We start from the raw sequence: 14,804 nt of genomic DNA on the forward strand, positions 1-14,804 counted from the left end.
GTGCGTGTGCGTGTGCGTGTGCGTGTGCGTGTGCGTGTGTGTGTATGTGTGTGTGTGTGTGTGTGTGTGTGTGTGTGTGTGCGTGCGTGCGTGCGTGCGTGCGTGCGTGTGTGTATGCACACTATAGCCTCCAACGATGGGCTGGTGCCAGGGGATATGAACGACTACAAAACAACATTCTACCAGATGTTGCTGATGGTCAAAGAGATGAAGAGGAGGTACAGAGATAAGGTGGAGACCCAACCTTAGCAGTCCGATGCCAGAGCTATCAGGTCAGCCATCAGGACTATCACAGACCACAAACCCAAAGCCCCCACATTGAATGCTGTTGCTTCCTGGCCAACGAGCTAAATAGCTTTTGTTCTTGTTCTGATGCTGTCGCCGTCAGCTCATGGATGGCAGCGTCTGTGAGGACGATCTCAGAGCACGAGGGTAGGAGATCCTTCAGGGGGAATAATCTCAGCAGGGTGTCAGGACCGGAGTGTGTCCCCGATATTGTTTTAAAAACTGTGCAGACCAGCTAGCACAGATCTTTGCTGCAATTTCTATCCCCTCCGTCTCATTATAGATCATTCTCACAGGGTATAAAAAGTCCACCATTGCCCCTATGCCAAAGTCATGTGACCCTATGACCTCAAAGTCTAATGCCTGGTGGCCCTTACATCAGTCGCCACAAAGTGCTTTGAAGGATGGGTGAAGGGCTACATCAGCTCCATGCTTTCCAGCCGCCTTGAGACACTCAAGCCGCACATCTCTCATGTCCTTCATACCACCCTCTGCCACCTGGACTCGATACAGAGCAACTAGAGCAGGAATCATAGACGACAGCTCTGCCTTTGACACCATCAGGTCAGTCTGACTCACTAAACTAAGCCTCCATCTCTCCCTCAGTGGGTCCATCATTTCCTCAAAGGCAGACCTCAGGTGGTTAATATAGGCTGCATCACCTCCTCCTCCATCACCCTCAACACTGTGTCCTTAGCCCACTGCTGTATTCATTGTACGCATGATGACTGTCTTGCTCCACCAACTATGTAGTCAAGTAAATGGATGATACAGCTGTGGTGGGTCTGATATCCGTAGGCAAAGGCTTACCATGGAGAGCTGGAGAATATGGCGCTGTGGTGCCAGACAAACAACCTCTGACTTAACATTGATAAGACAAATGAGATTGTGGATCGAGGACAGTGGCGGTTCTATGTTAAATTACGCCCCAGGCGAGACCTCCTCCTCCGAGGGGGGTTTATCACACTGCCCTGCGAGCTTCAGTAAGAGTTTCAATCCACACTAACAGTGGATCCCCCGTTTCCCCCCTTGTCCGTTCGATTTGTTGAGACGCAGGGATGAACAGTCCCCCGCGCCCCCTCCCCTTTCCCCTTCTCACACAGCTTCTGTGCACGGCGCCTTCTCAGCAAGCAGGGGCGCCTGCAGCCGGAGGTGGCGCCAATATGCCCGTTCCCCACACAGTGATATGATAGATCATATGCACAGATGATTTTTTGGGATTTAGGTGTTTGTGCCGCCCCCCATGTGTCATGAAAAAAAAAACCTGATCGATGAGGTGCAACCAGCTGCAGCCCCGCAGACCTCTCACCATCGATATGGCACCTGTGGAGCAGGTGGATATCTTCAAATACCTTAGCATTCACGTGGCTGAGAAGTTGACCTGACGCTGATCATGTGGTGGGGGAAGCATGCTGCTGCTTCTACTTCCTCAAAGCTTAGTTATGGTTGTACGTCGATGCAACGCAAGGGGGTCTACGGACCACTTACGTCCTTGCGGGCCCTTCTTGCGTCCACAGCAAGGGCCTGAACTGCCCCACCCAAAAATAGCAGCAAGGGCTGTGATTGGTCTGCTAACGTAAACCCGACGTAAACCTGACCAAAACAGGTTCAAGACAACAAACAACAAACAACGATAACCTACCAATCTACCTTTAGACCACTGAGGAGGTTTCGGGGGCACAGACAGGTCCTCTACAACCTTTGCCCCTTTGCAATTGAATGTGTCCTCCCAGGAAACAGCACCATTCGAAGCGCAAATGCTATGCTCCGCACTCGAGGAACTTACAGAGAGTGGTCAAGGCTGCCCAGCGCACCATCGGTGATGATCTAAGATCCCTGGAGGGCAATTACGATCGTTGCTGCAGGAGTACAAAACTGTGCATAATAAGATGTACTGCTTACCATAAACTGCAGTGTTGTCTCTCTGTTGAGGACTGGGCGGAATTGCTGCAGATTCAAGGCCAACAAAGAGCGGTTCAGGAGTTTGACGAACTGACATCATGACTGACTATTTATTATAGATTATTACAGTATGATTCAGGGTCTGATTTTCCCAGATTGAATTACACTTTGTTATCACTATAGGATTGCAAAAATATTGTATTATCAGATTAGATTAAATATGAAAACATATATTACTATCATATTAATACTGTATGTAGTTGATACGTGATATTTTGTTGAAATGGCTTATAGTTGGTGATTTTTTTCTTTGGGTTTTATTTATATATCCTTCTGCACAATCTGAGGGGGGTGCAGAACAGGGGAAGTAAACTAAGTCTAAGTCATTGTGTCCGTGAAATGCAGCTGACGTGAAACATTCAGTGATAAAGTTTAATGAAATGTTTTTTTAAGTGAGTCTCTGGGCGATCTGACCTTTAGACTGGTCTGTGGAGGGGATAGAGAGTGCTGACATGTTAGCCCAAGACAGGAGAGGACTGGACAGGGATCCTCAAGGCTGACTTAATGAGCCAAATCATCAACCTGCAGATACCGCAACAGGGCACAGATACCCTCATTGTGGCTGGTGGAAATGTCCTGGAAACAGCAGTTTGTTAAAGTCTAAACCCTGTTCGAAGGCTTCAGACAATAGTCTTGGCCCGTGAGTTCTGTGTTCTTTCTGGAGCTTTGGTGCACTATAAATGCAAAATCCTTTACATGCCTGCATCGGATCATACGCTGTGGGGCACACCATATTAGATCAATTACGTTTTCAACCAAGGGGTTGTGACTTTATGATTAGGATGACACCTATGACCTAGATATTGAACCTCTGCTAGATCAAGTCCAGAGATGGGACAGCTAACCAGCATTGTCATCGTTAAAAAACAACAACAGTCAGAAGCATTGACCATTTGTGTTGTCGTTTAAGGCAAAGAAAACCTTTCCCCCCTTTCGTAGACCTCCCTCAAATGCTTCACAGAGCAGTATTTAGGGCATTCCACGTGGATCAGTTCAAAGAGCCGTCCCCATTGCACTTCTGTGAGATGATGATGATACTTAAGGGGATAAGATGACGATGACGATGACGATGATGATGATGATGATGATTATGATGATGATGATGATGTAACAAAAAATACCTTTTCATTTAATGTCTTTAGAAGAACATCGGTGCGATAGTCTCATGTTCTTCGCCGCAAACTTTTTTGTTCCCTAAACACGCCCAGCCCTCGCTGCCTCCCTCCCTGCCCCAGTGCGAGCAGCAAGATGCAGGGGGCTGGGGTTAAAGGGCTGGGTCCTGAGCTCCACTGGATGCCGACCCTGTGTAACCCCTTCTCCAGCATCAGCTCTTGTGTAGCACTTGATATGCCATCCAAAGGGAGTGTGCTCATCTTCGCAGGCCTGGGCAAACACACATACACACACACACACACACACACACACACACACACACGGGCACTTCCCCATTCCACAAATTCCCCATTCATACACACAAACCAATGCATTTCGAACAGTGCTGCAGCTGGTAGGGCGGGGTGTGGGGCTCGTGGGTTGGTGGGGAGGAAATGATTGTGGGAGGGTTGGGAGGAGGGGGTATATTATGGCTGAGACATTGCAGAGTCAGGATATCCTGCCTTTTTTTTATGCTGACAAAATGATCGCCCTAACCACTTACAAGGTCATAAGTCTCTCTCTCTCTCTCTCTCTCTCTCTCTCTCTCTCTCTCTCTCTCTCTCTCTCTCTCTCTCTCTCTCTCTCTCTCTCTCTCTCTCTCTGACACTGTGTTGACCACTGCAACAGCTTCTGGCTTACTTCACGATGATGTTCCTTCCCCGCTCGTGCCCTCACTCGCCTTCTTTCTCTCTGGATCCACTCACATGTCTGTGGGGATTAGGTCATCACGGTATTGTCAGCTTAATAAGACTTACAGTTGGTCAAAGTGACAGCGGCGGCAACTCAAAGACAGTCAGGGAGCTTTGCCTTTACATGTTTTTTCCCTGACCTAAGTAGCTTTTTAAGTTCAGTTACTTCTCTTGCCATTCTTTTAATCAGCACTCGGCGCTCGCCCCTCCTCAAAAAGGAAATGCCATTAAAACATTCCTCTGAACACTAACGAATGTCAAGCCTGTACTTGGAAAGCGCTGTTCAAATGGAAAAGAAAGGGACATGCTTGTTGAGAGAAGCCAGCCCTTGGGCCTTTGTTGTGAGTCATAGCAGGCAGCGACTGACTGCACCAGGAATAACCTTTGCTGTTGCCCGAATGCCTCCGCAACCTTGGCAACCATGTGCCGCCAATCTGTGGCGGTGCCGGAAGAGAGCCAGGGGGGTCAGTGGCTTCCTGGGTTATGCCTCCCTGCCTCTCCTCCCTTGTCAGAGGACATTGTGGTCCCGAATCACTCGAGGTCATTATGAGGCATATATTTGCATACGACAAACAGGTTTCTGCGCCGTTAGTTGCCTCATCGGGATTCACTGCAGATCCTTGTTAATCACGGACGCTACCCGTGGCTAAAAGTGGTGTTCAGGCACAGGTCGTGACGGTTCAAAACACTCTATTTTGTTTTTAATAATTTCCCTGATAAAATCGTTCAACCCTTCTCTCTCGTCCCGATGTGTCACTAGGGTCTACGGAGCTTGGGTGGGTGTGTGTGGGTGTCGGTGTGGGTGTGTGTGTGTGCGTGCGTGCGTGCGTGCGTGTGTGTGTGTGTGCGTGTGTGTTTTTGTGCGTGTCCAGTGGGCCCACCCTACAAAGGAGAAGAAATAAAAAAAAGAAAAGGGACATGGTTGAACACCAAAATAATGAGAGCCCCGTTTGGGTGTGCCTGTGTGTCTGTCTGCCCGTGTACATCTTCCTGTGTGTTGGCAAGGCCACAACTCGACAACATTCCCGTTCCCGGTGCGCTCCGATTCCGATCACCATAGTAAAAACGGGGGCGCGCCTTGTGTGTAACAGCAAATCACGCCACATTATTTTTAATCTCTCAGACGCCGCTGTACCCGATGCATAAAGATCTATTAGAGCCATGGCTTCTCAGCCCGGCCCCATCTCAATCTCATTACAGGAGGTGGATACCATCAGCCCAAGTCGTATCTGCCGCACGAAGATATATCTGAAAGAAAACAACAATGAAGTGAATAATGGCAGAGGGAATTGGCTGGGGTAGGGTTTGGAGAGGAGTGGGCCGTGCATGCACTCTGAATGGGCATTACGACCGGGGGGAAGAGAAAGGCAGGAGAAGATGAGCACTGTAAACAATGACGGCAGCACCTCTTTTTGCCCAACGATAAAACGTGTGCTCCCCGTCTCTTTGTTTCCCCACCATTTATTGTCCCGTGAGTTGACAAGGAAATCAATGGCTGTGCAATGTGACCCTGTGAAAATCCGGGCCATTCCTGCAAAAAGGGTGGAGGGGGAGGGGGGGGTAAGGGGGTAGGAGCTATTGTGATGACAGCCATTGGGAATAATGATCGTAACAAACTCTAAAAGTCCTCTTTGAAATTGCGCTTGCCTGTGTGTGTGCTTTTGTGCGTGCGTGCGTGCGTGCGTTTCTGCGTGCGTGTTGGCGGGTTGTGGGTGTGGTTGACCAAACAGAAAGCTGCCCGCTGTGTGCCCTGAATGGCAGCGGCAGAGGACTAGATTGCAGCATCGCTTGCATCTCCCCAAACACACTTGATGTTCAATGGAACTCTATGATGTCAAGGTAGGGGCGCGGTGTTCCTTGAGTTGTTTCACTGATGTTTTTTTGGGTGTTTGATATGATAATCTGCCTCTGATCCTCGCGCAAATAACAACGCCGCCGCCCCCTCTCCCGAGTGTCAATACTTCTCCCTCATCCCGCTCCTTACTCAAACCACGCATGCATAATCTAAAGAGCACGGCGCAAAGCAAACAGGGCCCACGCATTAATTACAGAGGATAAGGGGAGATGTGATTATTTGAACTGTGCAATCTGCAGTTGCGTTCCAAAAGGTCAAAAGATGGACAGAACTGAGAGTGTTGTTCCTGGTGTGGGGAAATGACAGTCATTGCAGAAGAATACGCTTTTTACCCTTCGCCATTGTGAGATATCGTACGCCTGTCTTGACAACGTCGTCTGCCCAATGACACAGATCAGTTCACACCAAGCTGTGCTTGGTGTGAACTGATCTGGTGGTGTGACCCTGTTCCGTTTAGAGCCAAAGAAAGCCTCCGACTGCTCCGCCGTCAGTCTCAGAGGCACTTGCATAATTGTCTAATTTAGGCAACCTGACAGATTCATTACAAAGAGGCCTACCTTTGTGAATTTCGTTATCTAAGCTATTCCAATCGTCCTCCTGGCGTTCTGAACATTTCACAACCAAGGCAAACCCCCAGACAACCCTCCCTCATCCCTGAGAAATGCGGAGGGAAGCACTTGGTGCTGAACTAAATGAAAATACAGCAGGAATATTACACAAAGGCACAGTGAACGGTGACAGAACCAGCACCATAATTAAAGAATTCACGCAAGACCAGTCAAACTTTTAGCTAAACTTAATTCACTTCAAAATGTAAGCCAAAAGAAAACGTTTTACAAATTTGTAGAGCTAAACTTTGCGTCCGTTGATAACATGGGAGGGTCCAGGGCTTTTAACGCGGTCATCGAAGGTTATCTGGGCGTGGTTGATGCGGGAGCCCGTGAAACTGGTTTGGGGCCAATGGGGCCAATGGTTTGTGAATCGCAGACAAAAGGATATATATATATATATATGCAGGGAAAGTATTGCATTTGAATGCACTTTACTGCAGTACCCTTGAACACATACATATTTATAAAAGCTTGGTATATATCGGATATATTTATTTCTAAAATGGTGCCATTAAAGGCATGATGGAGATATTTAAGAGCCTGTCAGCATTATTTTGCATGTTTCCATCAAACTCCAAAACGCAGTGCAAACATGTTAATGGTTGATTGTCAGAGTTATGCTTAATTAAACATCCTCACATCGATAAATGTTGCAAGGCATTAACCTGCCAGTGGTTCATAAATAATATGTTATCTCCCAACCAGACTTCAGTGCCTCCACTCCCCCTCACCCTCCATGCTCCATTTCCACAGCACCCTACTTGGCGTCAGGAGTCAGCTCAGCGACAGCACCCAGCGTGTTCCCAGGCCTTGTACTGCCACAACTCTCATATGACATAAATTAGCAATCATTAAAATCTATTTCCCAAATTGTTTTTTTTTCAAAATACTTTAATTAGCGGGCACTTTGCAACACTGCACACTTTTGGCAGATGTATCACTTGTGTCAGCCAATATTTTGAGCAACCAGCAATTTACATGTGAGGCTTTCAGCATTCATATTTTAATCACCTCAACAGCCCACATTTTTGGAACAGTCATGTGCCCCTGACTTATTGATTGTATAAAGTTTATTCCTCACTTTTAGACTACTTTCCCTCCAAAAGGTTGAAACATCAAACTGATGTTCACCCTTGGTAACTATACCAAAAACACAACTTTTGAATACAATTCAAATCAAGATAATCATTGGCATCCTTCACATTTGTGCTTTCCCAAAATACATCCACATCAGCAGAAGTATACTCTTCACATGGCTTATCACAGTAAGTATAGATAGAAGATCATAGATAGAACATAACATTGAAATACAGTTGTGCAGAATTTGTCCAAATATCCAGTTATTGATTGGTTAAACATTTTAAATAAATCAAATGAAGAGGGAACCATAATAGCCCCCATTGTGCATCGATTCCTTTCGGCTTGAATCCCTAAATTAGTTTTTGTCCCTTTCCATTATCACTTTTTTTTTTCTGTGTATGTACGCACTATACAGCTTTAGCTATATCCCTGTTTGTTTGTTTGGACTTATTTCCTTCCCGGCGGTGAAGTGCTTGTGTAATGTTTGACAGCCAACTCTGCAGCGCCGCCACCAGTCATGTCACACCTTCTCAGCCTGAATCTACTATAGAGGCTCTGGTAACATGAGAGAGAGAGAGAGAGAGAGAGAGAGAGAGAGAGAGAGAGAGAGAGAGAGAGAGAGAGAGAGAGAGAGAGAGAGAGAGAGAGAGAGAGAGAGAGAGAGAGAGAGAGAGAGAGAGAGAGAGAGAGAGAGAGAGAGAGAGAGAGAGAGAGAGAGAGAGAGAGAGAGAGAGAGAGAGAGAGAGAGAGAGAGAGAGAGAGAGAGAGAGAGAGAGAGAGAGAGAGAGAGAGACCCATCCATCCCAGAAGCCTATAGCTCTCATTAGGGGCCTCCACACGGTGTCCCGGAGAAAGGCTCGAGGCCAGCGGCCCCTGACACTCAGCGGCTTTTGATCCCGGCTGTGCACAAGTCGATGGGTTCTTGTGAATCCACATCTCCGGTGTAACATGCCTGCTGGTGTCCACTCGCTGTCTCCTTTTTTCTTAAATGTGCTTCATCTTCTGAAATGTGCGATTTCCTGAGTTTGTTGTCATCCCATTCTGTCTAGAAACTTTCAAACAAACGTAGGAGAAACTTCAAGCTCCAGTCACTAAACAGATTCACCCTGGTTTTAAGGAGAGGCCAAACACTGGGATTCTAGTAGTAGCACTTTCTTTCAATATAATTCTACTAAAAGCATGCAAGTCGTGTGTGTTTGTAATTATGTATGACAAATGTGACCACAAGTATGACCACAACAAGATCAACGTAAAGTAAACGTAAAGTAAAAATGATGACATCATTGTTCCGCCCAGGTTTCAACACTCAATTCTCTATGGGAAAAGCATTAGGGATTTTCACAGTTTCACAAATGCATGGGTTTTTCACACAATGACACATATGTAACTGTCATGTTTGTGATAGGCTTTCTGAAAGGAATGGGCACGCAAATAGGCAAAGGTTGAAACCAATTGGGGTGATCAAACAAGACTTATAAATATCCAGAACTATTAGAAAAAAAATGAAAAGGAGCAGGCAATAAACAAGGACATCTGAGGACTTATCAGGGAGGAGGTGCCTGAAACCGAGGAACATAAATGCAGCATATAATTAACTGATGAAAACTAATGGTTTTGTTGGTAACATTTCATAATGAATCGTGAAAAACGATCTTGGGACCGTTCTACACTTACTGGTGTGTGATGACGCATGACGCATCTTCCATATATGGGCAGTTCCCCTCTCTGTAAGGCATCAACCTCATCAGCCCGAATGCTCATCAGGAAAAGCTCTCTCACCCAAAGACCACACACACTGCCAAGTCTATGATGTCCCATCATAGGAAATTCACTATGATTGGCTTGTGTGTTATATACATAGAGCATATATATATATATATATATATATATATATATATAAATGATTGCACATTAATTAGTTTTAATTACCTCAGTAATTATGACACTCAGTGATGATTTAGTACTTTACATTAAACTTGTCTGGCTTATCAAAGCAACTACTGATTATCCAGGTCATGTCCTGCAATACAATAGCCTGTACGCAATGCAAGCACAGCAATCAGCCTAATTGCTGTTCACAAACCTTGCATGCTTCCTGTACTTTGCTATAAATTATTAATGTGCTTCTACCACGGTAGTTTGTCATCAGCAGGTATTTTTTTTCAGGATTAAAAAAAGGTTGCAAAGTGGAAGTTGGTCAAAAGAAAGAATGCCTTTTACTTTCGAAATTATTTTTATTTATTTATTATAAGTTATATATATATATAAAATGTCAGTTTCGGAAATGTTCTTGCAAGACTTGTCTTGAACCCTGTCAATAGGCAACAAAGAGAAGCAAGCTATTTTCTCTCTGATGTGCAACTTAAGATCTAGCAGCAAGCACATCCTGTCTATAAAATATGACAATCATTTTAAAAACACAGCGATTATTTTTTTCACAAAACATGCTTATGGAAACTGTGTGTGTGTGTGTGTGTGTGTGTGTGTGTGTGTGTGTGTGTGTGTGTGTGTGTGTGTGTGTGTGTGTGTGTGTGTGTGTGTGTGTGTGTGTATGGGTGTGTGCGTGCATGCATTTATTCTGTGTATCCATAGCTGTCCTCAACCTTAAAGAAAGATATGGCTGTATCTGTCTTTGAATGTGTGTAGGTGTGTTGTATCCTCCTCACATCTTTCTACAAGGCATCGTTCGCTCTCTGGTAAGAAAAATAGAATAATTGTAAGACAGCAACATGGCTTTGAAAAATGGAAGGGTTTGAGAAAGCTGAACAGCACTTCCTGTTACCTTATTTGATGGGTACCAAAACAATCAAATCCAAACTTTATTTTATTAACAATTTGTATCTACGGATGGGGTTGATCTCCAACAAAGATCCAGTAATCAATGGAAGCTGCCCTCTACAGACCCATATCCTGTGTGTGTGTGTGTGTGTGTGTGTGTGTGTGTGTGTGTGTGTGTGTGTGTGTGTGTGTGTGTGTGTGTGTGTGTGTGTGTGTGTGTGTGTGTGTGTGTGTGTGTGTGTGTGTGTGCGCGAGAGTGGCGCTGTACCAAGAAACTGGACTTGATTAAAGGGCACAGTGTGTTGCATGCCATTCAGCTGCTCCACACCAACTACAGGTTCATTGAAAATCAAATAATCAATCTGTCTCTTGGTTTTTTTTGGGCATATTCTTTGGGTGGGTGTGTGTGCGGATGTGTGTAAAATAAAAAACGATCAAACTTTATTTGCACCAGGTGGACATTTTGTGTGCACATGTACAGGGTCGTCAAAATGCAATGAAAAACATTACAAAACAAAATACAAAACCACCCATTTGTAATACATAACAGATACATAAGTCCACTGTACGTGCATGTGCAAGTGTGGGTTTGGTGTGGAGCTCCCTGCCTCTCTGGGAGCCTTTAAATGAACAACAGAGTGCAGGCTTTGCCCTTGCCTCTAACCCTTATGCAGATCAGCAGACAGAGAGGCCCGCCGTTTCCTCCATGACTGCAGGCAGCTTGAGATTGGTTGCTGTTTTTTTGACCATCCATCAAGCGATTGGTCACCCTCGTTTGTTACTTGAATTCTCCATCTCTCTCTCTCTCTCTCTCCTCATTTTCTACATCCCGTTCTCTCATCATTCTCATCTTGCCGGGCGCACAGGCTGCTCATTAAGATTACATACATCCAAGACGTGCGAGAACACGAAATGCGTTCACGAAATGAGGATGACAGGAAAGCTAATAGTAGATGTATTACAGGGACGAGATCAGAATCGGATGCATGGGGCAGTTTGACCATCTATGTGCGTTTTGTACTGCATGCTCCTACACAAGAGAGTGGGGAATTGCATCGGTTCTTCCCATTAAATGTCATATTCAAGAAGGGCACAAAACTCACCCGAATTAATATTTATCCCGGGCTGTTCTATCCGGGTTTCGCAGTAACACAGTAAGGCGTCAAGGCTCACCAGTCACTGAAGTGTCATTATAATTCTATATTGAGATTCTTCTTTCAAGCTGCTCTATTCGCATTTTCTAATGCCCTCAGAAAGTATGAAAATTAGCACAAAAAAGGAATCTATGGCTTTCCATTAATAAAAGCTTATTTCTCATAGGAGCCCTTGAACTAATCTGAAGCCTGGATGGATTTCCCCCCCCTGGAGAAGGCAGTTTTTGGGCTCTAATTTGAATAATATTACGCAGGCAAAGCAACGTCATCATTGCACTAAAAGAGCATTCATAATGAACCACAATCAAACTGCAACCTTGCAGCAGTCAGCCTTTGGTGACTTGGTGCCCAACATTCATTTAGCTGTGCCTTTTCAGTTTGCTTGCTACGCTTGTTGATAATGGCAAATTCCTCCTGCCGGTATGTTATTCAAGTGTCAAAAATATATATAAATGTCAAAAATATATATATATCTTTCCTTTTTTGCCAATACCCAGGATCTCAAATTCGATTTCACTCTGAACCACCATCACCTCAACTGCCACTACAGGCCGTCCAATCTGCATATTCATCCCATGTAGACTCGTTTAATCCCATCCCGGCCAGACCTGATGAAAATGAGCACACTGAGTTTATACAGATGGGTGACTAAAAGTACTTAGATAGCCCAAGTGAATTGTTCGCTGCACAGCACATTTCTGGGTCTTTGCACAGTGAATGTAGCATCTCCATCCATTTCGGATGGTGACAAAAAGTTTGTTTCCTCAAATGTATTTTATATGCTGTAAAAGAAGTCTGGCATGTTGGAAAAATAAGGGTTTGCTTATGAGTCGCATGATTCAACTAATTGGAAAATCTCCTAAAATCATTGTCTACAACTGTGTTGAATGCCTGCACTGCCTTATTGGGTTAATATCAGGTTTATATGGGCTATTTAATTATTTTTTCTACGACGGGATACTTCTGCAGCCAATTTATAGTTTTAAAACATTTAACGTTAGCAAATCACTAACTAGTTTTCCATGTAGTGTATGATTTCAAAGTATTAATCGGACCGGAATGTTCCACACTTTGGACAACACTTAGTGGTCTATGGATGGCGCTGGATATTCACATCTGCATGGGTATGCTTGGACATAAGATGCATTGTGCACAATATCAGACATATGCTGACATTGCCTTTTTTTAACAATTGCGCCTTGCATGTGTTTGCACTACGCTATGACTGTCCACTTGTCATATTGCAGTGCTGCCTAATAATGATTTTACAAACAATCTGGGACTGGGAGACCTAGCACTAAACTTACACATCACCTGTCCATATTAAGATTATACTCTGTCCTTGCATTGCCCGACTTCTGCCCCATCCCGCACAGTACAGTTTTCCCGACAGCTGTTGTCTATTGCATTTGTACATAAAATTTGTCATGTGCGAGACGTATTTTGTTTCCTGTGGATATACCAAACTCATATTATCGGCCAATGCTCTGGAAATTTGAACATAAAGCTATGTATCCCTGAAATGTGTGCGAATGTCTCCCATGTGGAAAATTGCTATCTAATCTAATGCCAAATCAAATGCCAAACTGCCCAATTAAATGATTTCAGGGCTCCATTGTTGCTCTTTGTCAACCAGTCGAACAGTTAACAGTCTGGATGAAACTTGCTGCAATCTATTTTAAGCAATGGGCGCTATCTAGACAGCTCTGCATCTGCCCTGACAATAGCTTCCTTGTGCACAACAGACGATGCTCATAATGGATGCCAACCACTGTGCAGCACAATTGACAGCTACATTAGAACGGCCAGACCACATTTATACCATTCCGCTGAAAGGATTTAACTGCCTCCATTATTTCTTATGAGTGCCAATACTGTATATTATAATAATTAATTTTGGGGACCCGTTTGCTACAACCCTATTTTAAAACCATTCTGCGTTCCCCGATCAATAGATTAGACTAGTACAACAAAAACACATCAGAGACTAAAACTAAACCATTGTTGAAAATTGTGCTGTTGCTAGGTGGTAATTGGTCTTCATATTGTTGTTATCAAAAAAGTCTTTCTACAACGGAATTTCTTCGTACAACTTTTAAGAAAATAAAATGGCAAAGGAAAAATAAAAAGAGTGAGTTAGACATAGAGAGCGAGAGTGAGCGAGAATGAGAGAGAGCGAGACGGAGAGAGACACAAAAGAATGTACACGCTGCAAACAATCTGTCCTTATGGTGCAAATTCTATACGGGGCAGACTGAGGTTGGCAAGCGGCAATATATGAGAACTGCAGCCTCTGCCTCCTAACTTCCTACAACTCCATGACACATGACCTGCATGCAAATATGTGTGACTGTGTTTCTGCATGTGCACGCTTGAATCTGTGTGTGTGTGTGTGTGTGTGTGTGTGTGTGTGTGTGTGTGTGTGTGTGTGTGTGTGTGTGTGTGTGTGTGTGTGTGTGTGTGTGTGTGTGTGTGTGTACATGCGTGTGCGGTCGCGGATCTTTGATGGAGAGAAAAATATCAGGCGAGTGCGAGAACGAGGGTGAACTTGTGTAAGGCTTGAGTCAGAGATGAGGGAGAGAGGGGGCGAACGGGGCGAGCGGGAATAGATAGATACTCTGAAAATGGAGGTCAGAATGAAACGCCACCACCACCCTCTCTCCTGCAAGATTAGCATAGAAGACGTCTCATTGGCATTTAAGAGTAAATAGAGGAAAGTGGGATGCAGGGTTTTTTGTCAAGCAAGTGCACTGTGGCCCGTGGGAAATTGGTGTCACTTCTTCAAATTAGGAGTCGCCTTGTGAATCTGAATGGAATAATTTCTGGATGATCACTTGTGCCAGAAGGATTCTTCCATGCATAATTCCCCCCTCCCCCATCATCATCTTAGGACACCCTATGCAGGACATATTTGACATTTCTAGGGCAGATTATGGCATATGAGATTTCTTATTTTCATTTGGGGTTGTTGTGTTGTTTTCAGAGGAAGTTGAGGTAAATTGATACATGAAAACAGTGTGTTCCATCCACCGCATAATGGCGCCGTCTTGAATGACAGAACAGCAATCATACTGCGGCTCCCCCTCTGTTTCTTTACTCACTCCACTCTAAAAACTAAAACTAAAAAAAGCTTAGGAAAAGCAATCGGAGAGGTGTCTTTAAAAACGTGACTGCTGAGCAAACACGTATTTCCTCTCCAAATCCGATCCCTGGGAGAGGGAAGAGGTAAACAATA

Source organism: Gadus morhua, chromosome 12 (assembly GCF_902167405.1).
Source record: "Gadus morhua chromosome 12, gadMor3.0, whole genome shotgun sequence".
NCBI lineage: Eukaryota > Metazoa > Chordata > Actinopteri > Gadiformes > Gadidae > Gadus > Gadus morhua.